Here is a 16,194-nt window from a genome sequence, read left to right on the forward strand (position 1 = left end):
CCTCCTTTCCTCCTGCCTCAATCTAGAATTGGCTTCAAATCACAAGATAGAGTTCAATGTCCGTGTGTACTGCCTATTCCCAGCTACCTCTCTGTCTTCCTTATGTAAATTAAAATTCGCAAGGGGGGACCAATGACAATCTGCTCCTCCCACATAACCAGGAAGCCCTGTTGAACATGTCTGCCTGTGTTGTTGCAGGGACAGTGCCTTCTACGCCCAAAAGGTGGCAGGAGAGCCTCACAACAAAGATGGGATCAACTGCTTAATGAGAAACCAGCACGGCAGTTTGTGTGATGGAGTGCAAATTTAACGGAAGGTGTGCCTGAGGTGTCCCTTCCAGGAATACATGGAATTGTGATTGAGGGCCCAGCCTGATCGTTGGTGGATTTCTCGTCATATGTTACAGGTCCGTGCAAAGATTGTGGTGTGTGGGGAATGCACTGCAAAAAACAGGACGATTTAAGGGTGTAAAAGAAACCTGTCAGAAGTGGGATTTGAACCCACGCCTCCATGAGGAGTCCAGAAGTCTCAGTTGCACTGCAGATCAAGCTCTCTTGAGTCTGGCGCCTTAGACCACTCGGCCATCCTGACAGCCCTGGGTGTGCACAGATCTGACTCTTCTGACTGCACCTGCCAATGTTTGCACTTACAACGTTCACAGAAATGTCACAAGTGTAAAGACCCCACAATACAACATGGCATGACAAAAAAAAAGCTAGGCACAAGAGCGACCACTGATGGATGCGGATTACTTTGTTTCGTCTTGCAAAAGTAAAGGAAGTTTCCCACGGCTCGCTGGGTTCAAGGACCGCCTCTTCTTAAGCTTGCATTGAGATAATAAGGTTTTAGAGGGTGCACATAAAAGCAGCTCATGCACAGTGTTTCTGCCCGGCCTCGAACCGGGGACCTTTCGAGTGTTAGGCGAACGTGATGACCTCTACACTACAGAAACTCACTTGATGTGTTTTACTGTTAGAGCAAGGTTCCTCTCAAGGATTCTCTCTACTTCTATTCTGCTGTATCAGCAGCCACTCAGAAAGCGAGGAGCAAGTGTGAAAACTGCAGAGATATCAGCCAACATGCTTGCAATTAGACGTATTAAAAATTGACTTATGCAGGCATCGACAGACAAATATCTGATGCCTAAATGCCAGCAAGTACAGCTTGGGAAAGCATCACCTGGGACACACACAGACTAAGCATGAAGGCAGAAAAAGCATGGTGATCCATGTTTCTTATGAGGTTCAAAATATTTTGTGCAACAATGCGGCGAGTGTAATGAGAAATAGTCAGGCATTGTGAGTTTTGAGTAGGATTCGTATGTTTACCTCTGAAAAAGGGCTCGTCCGGGATTTGAACCCGGGACCTCTCGCACCCTAAGCGAGAATCATACCCCTAGACCAACGAGCCGAGGCACACCAGAGTCGCCTTTCGCACCGGCTCCGGGGGTTATTGGCAGCGAGTTAGTGAATGCTTCACTCAAAGCAAGCAACTGCACATGCTGCTCTCTTCTGCAATATGGTTGCTGTCTTTTCCATGGCCGTCATCGAACAAGAAATGAAAATGCCTCTATCCTTCAGACATTTTGTTTGTTCTAGGTGTATGCTCTCGGTGAGGTCAATAAAACCATTTCTGCTCTCATGCCTTGCTTTCATGAAGTAGGCCCAACCTTCAGTACACAAGGACGTGCAAACGAATAGCGCAAACTATCGTCACTTCTCTTTTTGAGCTGTCACTGATGCCCCTGGAGCACAGTACGTCACGCTGGTGAGGGATAGACATCTTCCATTATCTCAGCTTTCCTATAAGTTGAGAGAGTAAATGCAATCTGTGTGAAATACAGAAAGCTGCTGTTTCTGCCCGGTCTCGAACCAGGGACCTTTCGCGTGTAAAGCTAACGTGATAACCACTACACTACAGAAACAGACACGCTTATAGGAATCTTCTTGGCATGTAGTGGGCTGGAATGCACAGACCAAGGGCCAATGTCCATGAAGCTCAAAGTTGGACCCTCCTTACCCGATCTCTTTCTTTGGAAGAAAGGAACGAGGACCACTTTTATTCCAAAAGGCAATTTTAAAACCATACCTGAAACCACACTAGAAAAACACTTTGCATTTAATTTTCCTACACTGATGGTCCACCCCAGAAAAGCAGTTGCAAAGAAGTCCGGCACTGAAATTCTATACGCCAAAAGTGGGAAATAGCGTAGAGGGAAAGGAACTTTCTCACCATACACGGCGTCTTATAGCATTGAAAAGAAGAAATGGCCCTATATAATAAGCAGCCTAAAAATAATTCCACAGCATGGGCTCGTCCGGGATTTGAACCCGGGACCTCTCGCACCCGAAGCGAGAATCATACCCCTAGACCAACGAGCCTGATACCCCAGTCGGCATTTTAAGCAATTTCTGATGCGTCTTTCAGAAACAAAGCAGGGCTATTTGGCTGCTCTCTCTCTATGTGAACCACACAAAGTCATGTTTTCTGTCAAGGTGTTGTTTTTTTCACTCTTGCAAGGAAGGGATCAGTCGATATCCTAGCTGCCAGTGAGCAGAAAAAAGGCGCTGATGAGAACTGCAGGCACTTTCTGGCACTTGTACTCCTCTGCAAGTCCTGGACACTTGCCCCATAGACTTCCACCCCAGATGCAAGGGAGGGCCTGCCAATTCTTTCTCCTAAGACAGAGGCATTTGATTCTTGGATTCAAACACGCTCACTCAGCGCTCGATCAGGCTCGATCAAGTGAGATTTATATGAATGGCTCGCAGGACTGAAACACTCACCTGGGAGCCCCAGGGTGGCTGAATTCCCAGTATGGCCATTTTTGGGCAAGTCACCTCCTTTCCTCCTGCCTCAATCTAGAATTGGCTGCAAATCACAAAATAGAGTTCAATGTCCGTGTGTACTGCCTACTCCCAGCTACCTCTCTGTCTTCCTTATGAAAATTAAAATTCGCAAGGGGGAACCAATGACAATCTGCTCCTCCCACATAACCAGGAAGCCCTGTTGAACATGTCTGCCTGTGTTGTTGCAGGGACAGTGCCTTCTCTGCCCAAAAGGTGGCAGGAGAGCCTCACAACAAAGATGGGATCAACTGCTTAATGAGAAACCAGCACGGCAGTTTGTGTGATGGAGTGCAAATTTAACGGAAGGTGTGCCTGAGGTGTCCCTTCCAGGAATACATGGAATTGTGATTGAGGGCCCAGCCTGATCGTTGGTGGATTTCTCGTCATATGTTACAGGTCCGTGCAAAGATTGTGGTGTGTGGGGAATGCACTGCAAAAAACAGGACGATTTAAGGGTGTAAAAGAAACCTGTCAGAAGTGGGATTTGAACCCACGCCTCCATGAGGAGTCCAGAAGTCTCAGTTGCACTGCAGATCAAGCTCTCTTGAGTCTGGCGCCTTAGACCACTCGGCCATCCTGACAGCCCTGTGTGTGCACAGATCTGACTCTTCTGACTGCACCTGCCAATGTTTGCACTTACAACGTTCACAGAAATGTCACAAGTGTAAAGACCCCACAATACAACATGGCATGACAAAAAAAAAGCTAGGCACAAGAGCGACCACTGATGGATGAGGATTACTTTGTTTCGTCTTGCAAAAGTAAAGGAAGTTTCCCACGGCTCGCTGGGTTCAAGGACCGCCTCTTCTTAAGCTTGCATTGAGATAATAAGGTTTTAGAGGGTGCACATAAAAGCAGCTCATGCACAGTGTTTCTGCCCGGTCTCGAACCGGGGACCTTTCGCGTGTTAGGCAAACATGATGACCACTACACTACAGAAACTCACTTGATGTGTTTTACTGTTAGAGCAAGGTTCCTCTCAAGGATTCTCTCTACTTCTATTCTGCTGTATCAGCAGCCACTCAGAAAGCGAGGAGCAAGTGTGAAAACTGCAGAGATATCAGCCAACATGCTTGCAATTAGACGTATTAAAAATTGACTTATGCAGGCATCGACAGACAAATATCTGATGCCTAAATGCCAGCAAGTACAGCTTGGGAAAGCATCACCTGGTGAAGGACTGGGTTATTCTTAAGACCCAGCGGTGCCAGGGAACAACACCTGAAACCTTCGTGGGTTACCTGTTCTGGCGTACCAAACACAGAGACACGGGACACTTCCAGCGACGTCAGAGATCAGCGTTTATTTACTGCAGGGATACAGAGGTCACAAGAAGTACACAACGTGTAGGTTCTCGGAGACTGCTTCAAATTCGTAGAAGTGGGTCGCTCCTTTTATACACGTTTTTGCCATAGCACAGTATGGTGAACAAAGGTTACAACTCAGTTCCCACAATAAACTTCAAAAGGGTCGCGTTCATGTTTCAGGAGGCCGGAACATAATTACAACAGTCTTGCCGGTTCCCAACTGTAAAAACATATTCCCTCCGCAATAAACACATTCCATCCCAACCATAAACGCATTAAGAGGAAAGACGAAAAACAGAATGCAGGGAAAGGACAAGGATGCACGACAGGTTAGAAAAGAGTGTTGGGGGCAATAAAGGAAACTCGATAGAGGGGTCAAAGACCTCGTGTCTAATGTATGCATGGCTGAAACAATAGACCGGAGCGGCAAGATGAGCCTCGAGCAGGGTCATCTGCCTTAGTCGTGTCATTTCCCTCATCGTAAAAGTCACCTCAAAGGAACACGTGTCCTTCGTGTAAGCTTGAGAGTTCCAGGGTCACGAAGCGGACAAAACCCGTTCGCTGACTACCTGAGGGCAAGCAACAAAATGGATGCTGTATCTAAAATGGAACCCGAGGGTTCGGATGAACAAACCCAAAAATGAGACGAACCATACGTGGCTGCATAGCGAAACCTAGTACACCCACTATACTTGTCATTTGCGGTTCATAGATACCAAACTCATCCATATTCGTCACCACTCAAAAAGTGCCGTCCCGTCTCACACGGAACCTCAGACGCTCCTTTTGCCCTCATGTAGGCAAGCACTAGTCACGATCGGAGTCTATGTCGATATTCATCAGATCGTTCAGCTGCTGCTGGAACATCATTCTATCCATCAACGTCTCCTTGGTAACAGATGGCCTCCTTATACACGTCGCAGCACATAGGCCACATAAGGCAGGACCACACTGTACACAAAGACAACACGTGAACAGAAACGCTACAGCAGCCCCTACGATCATTAGAATCTTCCAACCCCAGGTTGACATCAGGCCCCAAAACCATCCTAGGAGCGTCCAATTACCTTCGTCCACGTGTATGGACTCGGAAATCTTGTGCAACTTCGAGATGGCTTGGTAAACAGTTGGAGCATTGTCAGGAATAAAAATGCAACAACTCGAATGGATAATTTTACACACACCCCCTCTATCTGCTAGAACAACGTCTAGAACCATACGGTTCTGCAACGTCATGAGTCTATCCGCCTGTAGTTCAGCTGTTAGATTACCAAGGGCATTTGCAGTGATATTAGCAGTCGACTCAACCACACGGGTCAACTGTCTTAGGTTCCTACTATTAACCATAGGTCCCCAAAACGGCAAGAAACCCTTAAAGAAATCTCCTGCTTCTTGACCAGCAGTATCCTCTTTGCTAATAACGCCTCTCACAACTCTGGTTTTGTGGTAGTCTGAAGCAACTGTGAAAGTTGGAGGTAAGAGATTCGCAATATAACAGGTACCCGAAAAGTCGCGGGGTAACCATGTATACGCGCGTTCATAACATACAAAATAGGTGCCCTTAGCAGTCAGGAAAACAGGGGAGGAGAGCATCGGTAGGACATACGTATCAGTGCAGGCACTGTTCCCAAGTTGTGCTCTCGGATTTCGACCCAAACCCTTCAAGCAGAAATTTCCAAGGTGCGGTACAATCCATATTGGGGACGAACTCTTAAGCTGTCTATCACCCACTGACGTACTATACTCAGTCTCACTCAGGTCCTTATAGGCCTGCACTTCTTCATCTGGAATGAGTGATGCATCGAAAACATCTCTGTCCAGATCTGCTATGGCTATCGCCAAAGGCTTGTGATACGGCCCAGGACCAAAGTTGACAGACCGTGGCTCTCGACTGGGATAGGAATCTAGTGCACTGCGGAACATAATTTGGAAGGCTCGAGCTGAACCCTGGGAGCTGTATGGAAGGACCAAATATGGAATACCCCTATCCATGGTGTGTGGCATTAACCCACATACCCAACAATTGGTAGTATTCACCACCAACTGATGCTGATGTAGGAGTTGAACAAAGGAATTATTCATGAATTCCGCACGTCTAACCTGCTCATGTTGAGGCAAAGGATGAAAGGAATGAGGGGAGACAGTGGTGAGGGAACTTAAGTTAGGAGAAAAGGTAGGTGAAACAGAAGGCAAGAACAACGATACTCCGAAATACACTCCACCCACCAATAACATAGATACGGTTAGGAACAGTAGAAACACCTGAAACAGAAAACATTTTGTTCGTACAACCCTCCATAACTCTGATCTCTGTGCCAACACCCTTTCTTCTTCCAGCAGCTTAGAGAATGCCATCCTCTACAAACCGTCCGTGACGTACTTGACGCACTTCGTTCTGAGTAGCGATTATCAATCCCCAGGAGTTCCCAGAGATCGACAAAGGTAACCAACCTAACGTCAGAAACCTGCTAAACAGAAAGGAGTACCCGCACGGCCCTACGGTGACCCGGATGGCGAGGTTTCCTCGAAACGTTCAAATTTATTACAAGTCTCTTAGCAGTGGAAAGCAAAAAAAAACTCAGAAAGAAAGGATGTAATTGTCCATAATATTCTTAACATCAAAAACCAATATACTGTCAATTTTTATTAGTCCTTGAACGAAGGAAGTATCGACTTCTTCCAGGTCGAGTTTGCTCTACAAACAATTGTTCAGCTGGCGCAACAGTGTTCGATGAAGTGGATAACAAGTCGGACCTTGGGTTCTCTGCTACTGATGACTCCACATGTGAATTTGGCAATGACGAATCCTCCTCCACAGGTTGAGCGTCGCTAAATGGCACAAAGCGCAAAGGAGTCTCAGTCTCTGCGGCCGAAATCCCAGTCCTCACCCAACCGTCGGTTGGTAAGGGGATCGGTACCTTCTTTGTGTGGCTGGCATGCACCCAATTTTTCCGGCCCTCCAGTCGAACCGCTGTCCTCGTCGTCAACAAGACTTGGTGGGGTCCGACGAATCTTGGCTCCAAATTACGCTTTCGACCAAAATTTCGGGTAACCACCCAGTCTCCTGGCCGGAGCTGATGTCCAGGACCCTCTGTCTGCGCTGGTAGAGCTTCAAAGACCTGTTGATGGATTAACCGTAGTTTAGTGGTCAAATCATACAAGTAATCAATCAACATTGGATATTCAAGACTATCAAAAGCCCTAGGCCTCGGGACTCCCCAAATATTTGCAGGGCGACCGAACACAATCTCATATGGGCTGAGCCCTACTCGAGAGTGTACGGTTGCTCTGGTCGATAGGAGAGCCAGAGGCAAGGCATCAGGCCATGACAGACCAGTCGTGGCTTGAATCTTAGCGAGCTTCAGCTTCAGGGTACCATTGTACCCTTCAACCAAACCCGCTGCCTGAGGATGATTAGCACTGTGGAATTTCTGTCGAATTCCAAGGCCCTTACACACACTCTGCATTACACTTCCCACAAACTCACTTCCATTATCCGACCACACAATCCGCGGCATTCCGTACCTAGGAAAGTACTCCTTCAGCAGGATTTTTGCTGTGGACAGGGCAGTATTATCCTTAAGAGGATAGGCCTCAATCCATCTGGAGAACGCGCAAACCACAACCAAAACATACTTCAGATTATTGCATCTCTCCATATGGATGAAGTCCAGCTGGATAACCTCAAAGGGGCAGGCAGGAGGAGCGAAATGACCAGGTGGAGTGGGGGTGCCTTTTCCGGGATTGTGCATCAAACACACCATACAATTCTTAACCACTCTTTCGGCACACTTAGCAATACCATCATTCCTCCATCCAGGAGACAAGAACTTACATATTCCTTTCGCACTAATATGGGACAACCCATGAGCCATCGTCACAACAGCTAATACATACGCATCCGGTAACATCCACCTCTGACATTCCGTCAGGTCAACCCAACATCCATGCATATCCAATTTCCCTGTACTTTCTTTCCACTTGGTCTTCTCAGCTTCAGTAGCTTCGTTCTGAATTGCTTTCACACTTTCAACAGTATTTTCACACATACCAGCCTCCGTCGGCCACCTCACTGAACTCGTGACATACATTCGAGTCGCAAGATTCTTAGCCGTTTCCTTAGCAATCTCATCCGCAAATGCATTACCACGACCGACATCATCCGTCACTTTCCGATGTGCACTACATTTGACGATCGCCACTTGTTTAGGCAACGTAAGTGCATCCAAAAGATCATTCACGAGATGCCCGTGTTGGATCTTCGTACCATGCGATGTCATAAATCCTCTTTCTCTCCACAATCTTCCAAAGTTATGCGCAACACCAAATGCATACTGACTGTCGGTAAACACATTCACTCGCTTTCCCTTCGACAGAACACACGCTCTTGTCAATGCAATTAATTCTGCCGCTTGTGCTGAATTCTGGTTCAATCTCGCAGTTTCCACAACCGTGCTCAACGTCACCACAGCATACGCAGTCGTCACATCGCCATTCGGCAATTTGAAGCAAGAGCCATCCACATACAAAGTACCATCGGGATCTGACAAGGGAGTGTTTTTCAGGTCCACACGACCTTTTGTTTCTTCCTCAGTCCGTAAATAACAATCATGTGACAGCACATCATCTGATTCCATACTAATCGGCAATAATGTCGCCGGATTCAGTATATTACAACGCTTGATCTGTATATGGCTTGCCAAAAGGGTCAGCTCGTACCCAGACAACCTTGCACTCGTCAGATGTTGAGTCTTTGTCCGATTCAAGAGCGTATCAACTGCATGCGGAACCATTACTATGAGCATATTATCCATGACCAGACCTGCGGATTGTCGAATAGACGCCGCAGCTGCCGCTGTCGCCCTTAAGCAACTCGGCAACGCTCTAGCTACCGGGTCTAAGGTGGAGGAAAAATATGCACACGGGCGCTGCTTATCACCAAATTGTTGCGTTAAAACACTCAACGCACAACCGTCCCTCTCATGGACGTATAATGTGAAAGGCTTACTGTAATCAGGAGTACCTAACACAGGAGCCGAACACAGTGCATCACGTAGTTCAGAAAAACTTTTCTGACATTCCTCCGTCCATGGCAAAGGAATCGAAACGTCCTTGCACGTGAGAGCTACCAATGGCTTCGCTAACAGTGAAAAGTTCGGGATCCACTGTCTGCAGTATGACGTGATACCTAGAAAGGCACGCACATCTCTCTGAGTTGTCGGCACAGTCATTCGAGCAATTGCTGCAATTCGTTCAGGGGTCAACCTTCTTCCCGCCTTTGACAATAAGTGACCGAGATAGGTAACTTCTTGACAACAATATTGCAGTTTGGAAGGTGACACTTTATGATGTAAAGCACAGAGATGCTGTAACAGAGACACTGTAGCGGCTCTACAGAGCTGTTCAGTGTCAGCAGCAACCAACAAATCATCCACGTACTGAATCAAGGCTGCACCAGCCGGTAACACAAATGCATCAAGTTGACTCTTAAGAGCTTGGCTGTAGATTGATGGACTCTCACAGTAGCCCTGTGGAGCGCGTTTGAATCTGAAGCTGCGACCACCTAATGAGAAACCGAACAAGTCTCTACTTTCCTCAGCAATCGGAATGCTAAAGAACGCATTTTTCAGATCGATCACCGAGAACCATGATGCAGTGGCTGGAATCAGAGTCAGTAAAGCTGTAATGTCTGGCACCACAGGAAACTGCGGAACAACGACTTTATTTACCTCCCGTAAGTCGATAACTAGACGGTATACAGGAGGCTTGGAGGGATCCGTTCGTTTCAGAATAGGCAACACGGGACTATTGCACACATTACCTCGTGTCTCCTCAATAACATCTTTGCCGATCAGATCGTAAATGATCGCTAACAGTGCCCTTTCACCATCAAGGGAGATACGATACTGAGGTATACGTGGCAGACGCGCACCAACTTTCAGTTGGACAACATAAGGTGGTATATCCAACAGGCCCACGTCATTGGGACCTGTCGCCCACTAGGAGTCTGGAAGAGATCTCAATTCCGATGGGAGCTTGTCGATCGATAAATACATAGGGGAAATCACGCTCTTACCCAACGTAAGCTCCACACCCGTAGGAGAACAGTACAAAGTCGCATGTAACCGTTTCAACAAATCTAAGCCCAAAAGATTCTCACCACAACCGGTAGTCAAAATCAAAGGAGCTTCTAGCTCATGAGACCCAATCGTAAGGGGCAAAGGGCTAGAAACTGGATTGCTAACGGGGGCGACAGAAAATCCAACGGAAACATTCGTTAAGCCAGACAAAGGCGCGCCAGGGAGTTTCGAATGCATGATGGAACTTTTTGCTGCACCAGTGTCCAACAGAAAAGGCTCAACAACGCCCAAAGTGGCTACTGCAACATAAGGCCCTCTCTGATCAACCGGAACTGATACTTCTCCCTTCCTTTGTCTATGGCTGTCCTAGTAGATATCATCCGCATCAACATCACACCCCACATAGCAGTCATCCACATGATACTGTGCAGACCGACCGGACGATGGTTCGCGCCGATCGAAACAATTTTGCGAATCCGAAGATGTCGCAAAGCATTCGGCCTGATTCTGGGTAACTCCGCGACCTCTACCACGAGAAACCTGTTGAGGACCACTACGTCCTCCTCGAGCCGACACACCATTGGCCCTATCACGGAGAACCGGACAATCGAACTTCAGATGGCCTTCCCCACGACAATATGCGCATTGATTATATCCCAGCACAAAGCGAGGTGTGGGCGAAGCATTTCGCGTCTGTGATCTGGAGAACTGTGATTGCGATCTGTTTGGCTGCTGTGTATCACTGAAATTCGAACGCGGTGGATAGGCTTGCTGCAACAAGACCTTAGTTTTAAGATCCTTCGTTTTCTTTTCTGCACGCTCACTTTCCTCCTTCTCTCTATTCTCGTAATATTGGGCCGTAGCCAATATTTGGGCAGTGGTAGAAACAGCCCACGAACTCTCAGAATTCTTCAACTTGTTGCTAAGGTCAGGCAACAAATTTGATACAAACTTATCAACGAACAGCCGCTGACCACCCTCGGAACCCATGTCCTGACCACTATGATCAACAAACGCTTCCTCAAATCTCGTAAAGAAATCAGAAACGCTTTCATCCCTCTTTTGTTTGCACGCTGATAATTTGTCCCAATTGACGCGCATCGCCGGCATAAGTGTTTTCATGAGGGTAATTATCCTCTGGGGCAAAGCCACAATAATCTGTTCAGGTTTAGCCCCACCGACCTGCCGGGCATCTGCCGCTGTAAGGGCAGCCCAGTCACCGCCTAACTCGGCTGCGTGATTCTCGTGACGAATTTTCGCCCAAACCGGCTGAGGCACCACATTGCCAAACAACATATCAATATCGGCTAGGTTCATAACAGTAGCATCCACCAATTGGGACAGCTCCTTATAATACCCTGCAGGATTCTTACGGGGATCAGGTAGGGATTGCTTCACTTGCAAAACTTCCGATCGCTTCCAAGGGAGGTGTATCCACACTCTCTGGAAATGGCCTGGGACAGCAGGGACAGCAGTAGGATCACCTGGCATCCACACTGGGGGAACTTCCCGCATAGGATATTGACCAGGTTGTGCCATCCATTCCGCGGTCGCGTCCTTAAACAGCGCACGTGGTTGCAGTGTACATCGAAAGGATAACAAGCGTTCCAAAGCCTCTCGAACTTTGTCACCTACGATTACACCCGTGGCAAACCGAAGCTGTAGCTCGGAAACCTCAGGTGGTATATCATCAGCGATATCATCGTCCCACTCCTCTTTCAATGACTTACACAATTCTTCGAACACAAATCGTTGCGTGGGCACATTAAACTGAGAAAACGTTTCAAACACTATACGTGGGGTGTATTTAACAGGGTTACGAACCCATCTACGTGCCGTTTTCACCAACGATTCACGTTCCCTACCATCAGGAAGCTGACTGCGTCTTTGAGCGACATCTGAAAGAGTCGAGCCAAGTATCGGCCCAAAGAGCGGAGAATAAAGAGAAGCAACTGCAGTCAAGAGACGACTACGAACAGAAGGAGAAGAGGAAGAAGATGCAGGCGCAACAGCCATAGGGGTGGAAACAGTAGAAGTAGACGCAGCAGCAGGAGCAGCGGGAATGACAGGTTGAGGAGGGACTTGGAAAGGCGCAGTAGGGAGAGAAGCCGGAACAAGAGGATGTACGATCTGTGGCCCAAGGGGATTCGGGAGTACGGGAGGAACGGCGGGCTGACCAGCAGCCGCCAAAACAGCGGGTTGAGGAAGAGGTGGACGAACGGGACCCATAACATCGGGAGCATAGGGAGGTGGTGATTTCATCAGATAAGACAAGAGCGAATCCTCCATCGCTTCTTCTCCTGTCTTATCGATAGTAGAAGGTAGCACCGGATAACATTTGTCCACTGCCATATGGTGAAGCCGAGCACTAACTTCTTGCTCTTTCTCATCTTTGTCTAACTGATATTGTTCTGCATTGCGCATCACCGTAATAACACCTTCTCTTTTATTTTTCTTATTCTGTTTGATTTCTTTCTGTTTGGCCTCTTTCCGCCATAACCGGAAGGAATCAAACATGGCCGGCCTAGCTTTCTTTTTAAATAATTTAGCTTCCAAGTTATCTAAAATGGCAGTCTCGAAACTACCATGAGGTGGCCAACTAAGGACGCCATCCTTTTTAGTGTAACAAACCCAATATTCATTATATACGATAGGACCCACGCCATGGCGACTATAGAGCTCATAAAGCGGAGTTCCAGCCGGAGGTATCGGACACGAATCCTCCAGCCGGGAATCCATGCTGCAACATTTGAGAAACCCAAACAAAGTACTACGGCCAGGCATCGTGCACACTAACCGAGTATACAAACTTCAAGGGCTATCGAATTACGATGTCCTCGCAAAAATGCAAGACCCTCGGTTTTTGGCAATTGCAATCGTCAAATAAAACCCAACGACTAAGAACCACGAATGCTATGGAACCATGCAAACAACAAAGCAACACTGGGAGCGACCCACAAATACTTAACTGAGAGAACAATGGCGTCACCAGGAAGGCCCGTTGAGCGTCTCGCCGTACAAAGGACTACGCCAGGCGCCAAAACAGGTCGACAGTCAGGGCATCGGTCCGTCGCAGCCGTCAGGAGGCGGGGATCTTCGCGGGAAAAGACGTCGGGCCACTTATTTCGACAACTGGATCGATGAAGCGGGGTGCACCTTCCCTCGGTGATTTCACACGAAGTTCTTCACGATCGTCGGGCTTTGGACCGGTACCGTTGATGTCGCCCCACGTTGGGCGCCAACTGAAGGACTGGGTTATTCTTAAGACCCAGCGGTGCCAGGGAACAACACCTGAAACCTTCGTGGGTTACCTGTTCTGGCGTACCAAACACAGAGACACGGGACACTTCCAGCGACGTCAGAGATCAGCGTTTATTTACTGCAGGGATACAGAGGTCACAAGAAGTACACAACGTGTAGGTTCTCGGAGACTGCTTCAAATTCGTAGAAGTGGGTCGCTCCTTTTATACACGTTTTTGCCATAGCACAGTATGGTGAACAAAGGTTACAACTCAGTTCCCACAATAAACTTCAAAAGGGTCGCGTTCATGTTTCAGGAGGCCGGAACATAATTACAACAGTCTTGCCGGTTCCCAACTGTAAAAACATATTCCCTCCGCAATAAACACATTCCATCCCAACCATAAACGCATTAAGAGGAAAGACGAAAAACAGAATGCAGGGAAAGGACAAGGATGCACGACAGGTTAGAAAAGAGTGTTGGGGGCAATAAAGGAAACTCGATAGAGGGGTCAAAGACCTCGTGTCTAATGTATGCATGGCTGAAACAATAGACCGGAGCGGCAAGATGAGCCTCGAGCAGGGTCATCTGCCTTAGTCGTGTCATTTCCCTCATCGTAAAAGTCACCTCAAAGGAACACGTGTCCTTCGTGTAAGCTTGAGAGTTCCAGGGTCACGAAGCGGACAAAACCCGTTCGCTGACTACCTGAGGGCAAGCAACAAAATGGATGCTGTATCTAAAATGGAACCCGAGGGTTCGGATGAACAAACCCAAAAATGAGACGAACCATACGTGGCTGCATAGCGAAACCTAGTACACCCACTATACTTGTCATTTGCGGTTCATAGATACCAAACTCATCCATATTCGTCACCACTCAAAAAGTGCCGTCCCGTCTCACACGGAACCTCACTGGGACACACACAGACTAAGCATGAAGGCAGAAAAAGCATGGTGATCCATGTTTCTTATGAGGTTCAAAATATTTTGTGCAACAATGCGGCGAGTGTAATGAGAAATAGTCAGGCATTGTGAGTTTTGAGTAGGATTCGTATGTTTACCTCTGAAAAAGGGCTCGTCCGGGATTTGAACCCGGGACCTCTCGCACCCTAAGCGAGAATCATACCCCTAGACCAACGAGCCGAGGCACACAAGAGTCGCCTTTCGCACCGGCTCCGGGGGTTATTGGCAGCGAGTTAGTGAATGCTTCACTCAAAGCAAGCAACTGCACATGCTGCTCTCTTCTGCAATATGGTTGCTGTCTTTTCCATGGCCGTCATCGAACAAGAAATGAAAATGCCTCTATCCTTCAGACATTTTGTTTGTTCTAGGTGTATGCTCTCGGTGAGGTCAATAAAACCATTTCTGCTCTCATGCCTTGCTTTCATGAAGTAGGCCCAACCTTCAGTACACAAGGACGTGCAAACGAATAGCGCAAACTATCGTCACTTCTCTTTTTGAGCTGTCACTGATGCCCCTGGAGCACAGTACGTCACGCTGGTGAGGGATAGACAGCTTCCATTATCTCAGCTTTCCTATAAGTTGAGAGAGTAAATGCAAACTGTGTGAAAAACAGAAAGCTGCTGTTTCTGCCCGGTCTCGAACCAGGGACCTTTCGCGTGTAAAGCTAACGTGATAACCACTACACTACAGAAACAGACACGCTTATAGGAATCTTCTTGGCATGTAGTGGGCTGGAATGCACAGACCAAGGGCCAATGTCCATGAAGCTCAAAGTTGGACCCTCCTTACCCGATCTCTTTCTTTGGAAGAAAGGAACGAGGACCACTTTTATTCCAAAAGGCGATTTTAAAACCATACCTGAAACCACACTAGAAAAACACTTTGCATTTAATTTTCCTACACTGATGGTCCACCCCAGAAAAGCAGTTGCAAAGAAGTCCGGCACTGAAATTCTATACGCCAAAAGTGGGAAATAGCGTAGAGGGAAAGGAACTTTCTCACCATACACGGCGTCTTATAGCATTGAAAAGAAGAAATGGCCCTATATAATAAGCAGTCTAAAAATAATTCCACAGCATGGGCTCGTCCGGGATTTGAACCCGGGACCTCTCGCACCCGAAGCGAGAATCATACCCCTAGACCAACGAGCCTGATTCCCCAGTCGGCATTTTAAGCAATTTCTGATGCGTCTTTCAGAAACAAAGCAGGGCTATTTGGCTGCTCTCTCTCTATGTGAACCACACAAAGTCATGTTTTCTGTCAAGGTGTTGTTTTTTTCACTCTTGCAAGGAAGGGATCAGTCGATATCCTAGCTGCCAGAGAGCAGAAAAAAGGCGCTGATGAGAACTGCAGGCACTTTCTGGCACTTGTACTCCTCTGCAAGTCCTGGACACTTGCCCCATAGACTTCCACCCCAGATGCAAGGGAGGGCCTGCCAATTCTTGCTCCTAAGACAGAGGCATTTGATTCTTGGATTCAAACACGCTCACTCAGCGCTCGATCAGGCTCGATCAAGCGAGATTTATATGAGTGGCTCGCAGGACTGAAACACTCACCTGGGAGCCCCAGGGTGGCTGAATTCCCAGTATGGCCATTTTTGGGCAAGTCACCTCCTTTCCTCCTGCCTCAATCTAGAATTGGCTGCAAATCACAAAATAGAGTTCAATGTCCGTGTGTACTGCCTATTCCCAGCTACCTCTCTGTCTTCCTTATGTAAATTAAAATTCGCAAGGGGGGACCAATGACAATCTGCT

General features: G+C 47.6%; 6 non-coding genes across 6 annotated transcripts; all 6 read right to left on the bottom strand.

Annotated features, from left to right (window-relative positions):
• Window positions 1-479: 479 nt before the first annotated feature.
• TRNAL-CAA (transfer RNA leucine (anticodon CAA)) lies at window positions 480-591 on the bottom strand. The gene is made up of 2 exons: window positions 554-591; window positions 480-525 (listed from the first exon to the last, which is right to left on the bottom strand). It is a non-coding gene; the product is annotated as a tRNA-Leu (tRNA).
• A 747-nt stretch (window positions 592-1,338) lies between these two features.
• TRNAP-AGG (transfer RNA proline (anticodon AGG)) lies at window positions 1,339-1,410 on the bottom strand. The gene has a single exon. It is a non-coding gene; the product is annotated as a tRNA-Pro (tRNA).
• An 899-nt stretch (window positions 1,411-2,309) lies between these two features.
• On the bottom strand, window positions 2,310-2,381 carry TRNAP-CGG (transfer RNA proline (anticodon CGG)). Its single transcript has one exon. It is a non-coding gene; the product is annotated as a tRNA-Pro (tRNA).
• A 937-nt stretch (window positions 2,382-3,318) lies between these two features.
• TRNAL-CAA (transfer RNA leucine (anticodon CAA)) lies at window positions 3,319-3,430 on the bottom strand. Its single transcript has 2 exons — window positions 3,393-3,430; window positions 3,319-3,364 (listed from the first exon to the last, which is right to left on the bottom strand). It is a non-coding gene; the product is annotated as a tRNA-Leu (tRNA).
• Window positions 3,431-14,548: 11,118 nt separating this feature from the next.
• On the bottom strand, window positions 14,549-14,620 carry TRNAP-AGG (transfer RNA proline (anticodon AGG)). The gene has a single exon. It is a non-coding gene; the product is annotated as a tRNA-Pro (tRNA).
• An 899-nt stretch (window positions 14,621-15,519) lies between these two features.
• On the bottom strand, window positions 15,520-15,591 carry TRNAP-CGG (transfer RNA proline (anticodon CGG)). Its single transcript has one exon. It is a non-coding gene; the product is annotated as a tRNA-Pro (tRNA).
• Between the last annotated feature and the right edge of the window lie 603 nt (window positions 15,592-16,194).

The sequence above is a fragment of the Triturus cristatus genome, chromosome 10 (assembly GCF_964204655.1).
Source record: "Triturus cristatus chromosome 10, aTriCri1.1, whole genome shotgun sequence".
NCBI classification, from domain to species: Eukaryota; Metazoa; Chordata; class Amphibia; order Caudata; family Salamandridae; genus Triturus; species Triturus cristatus.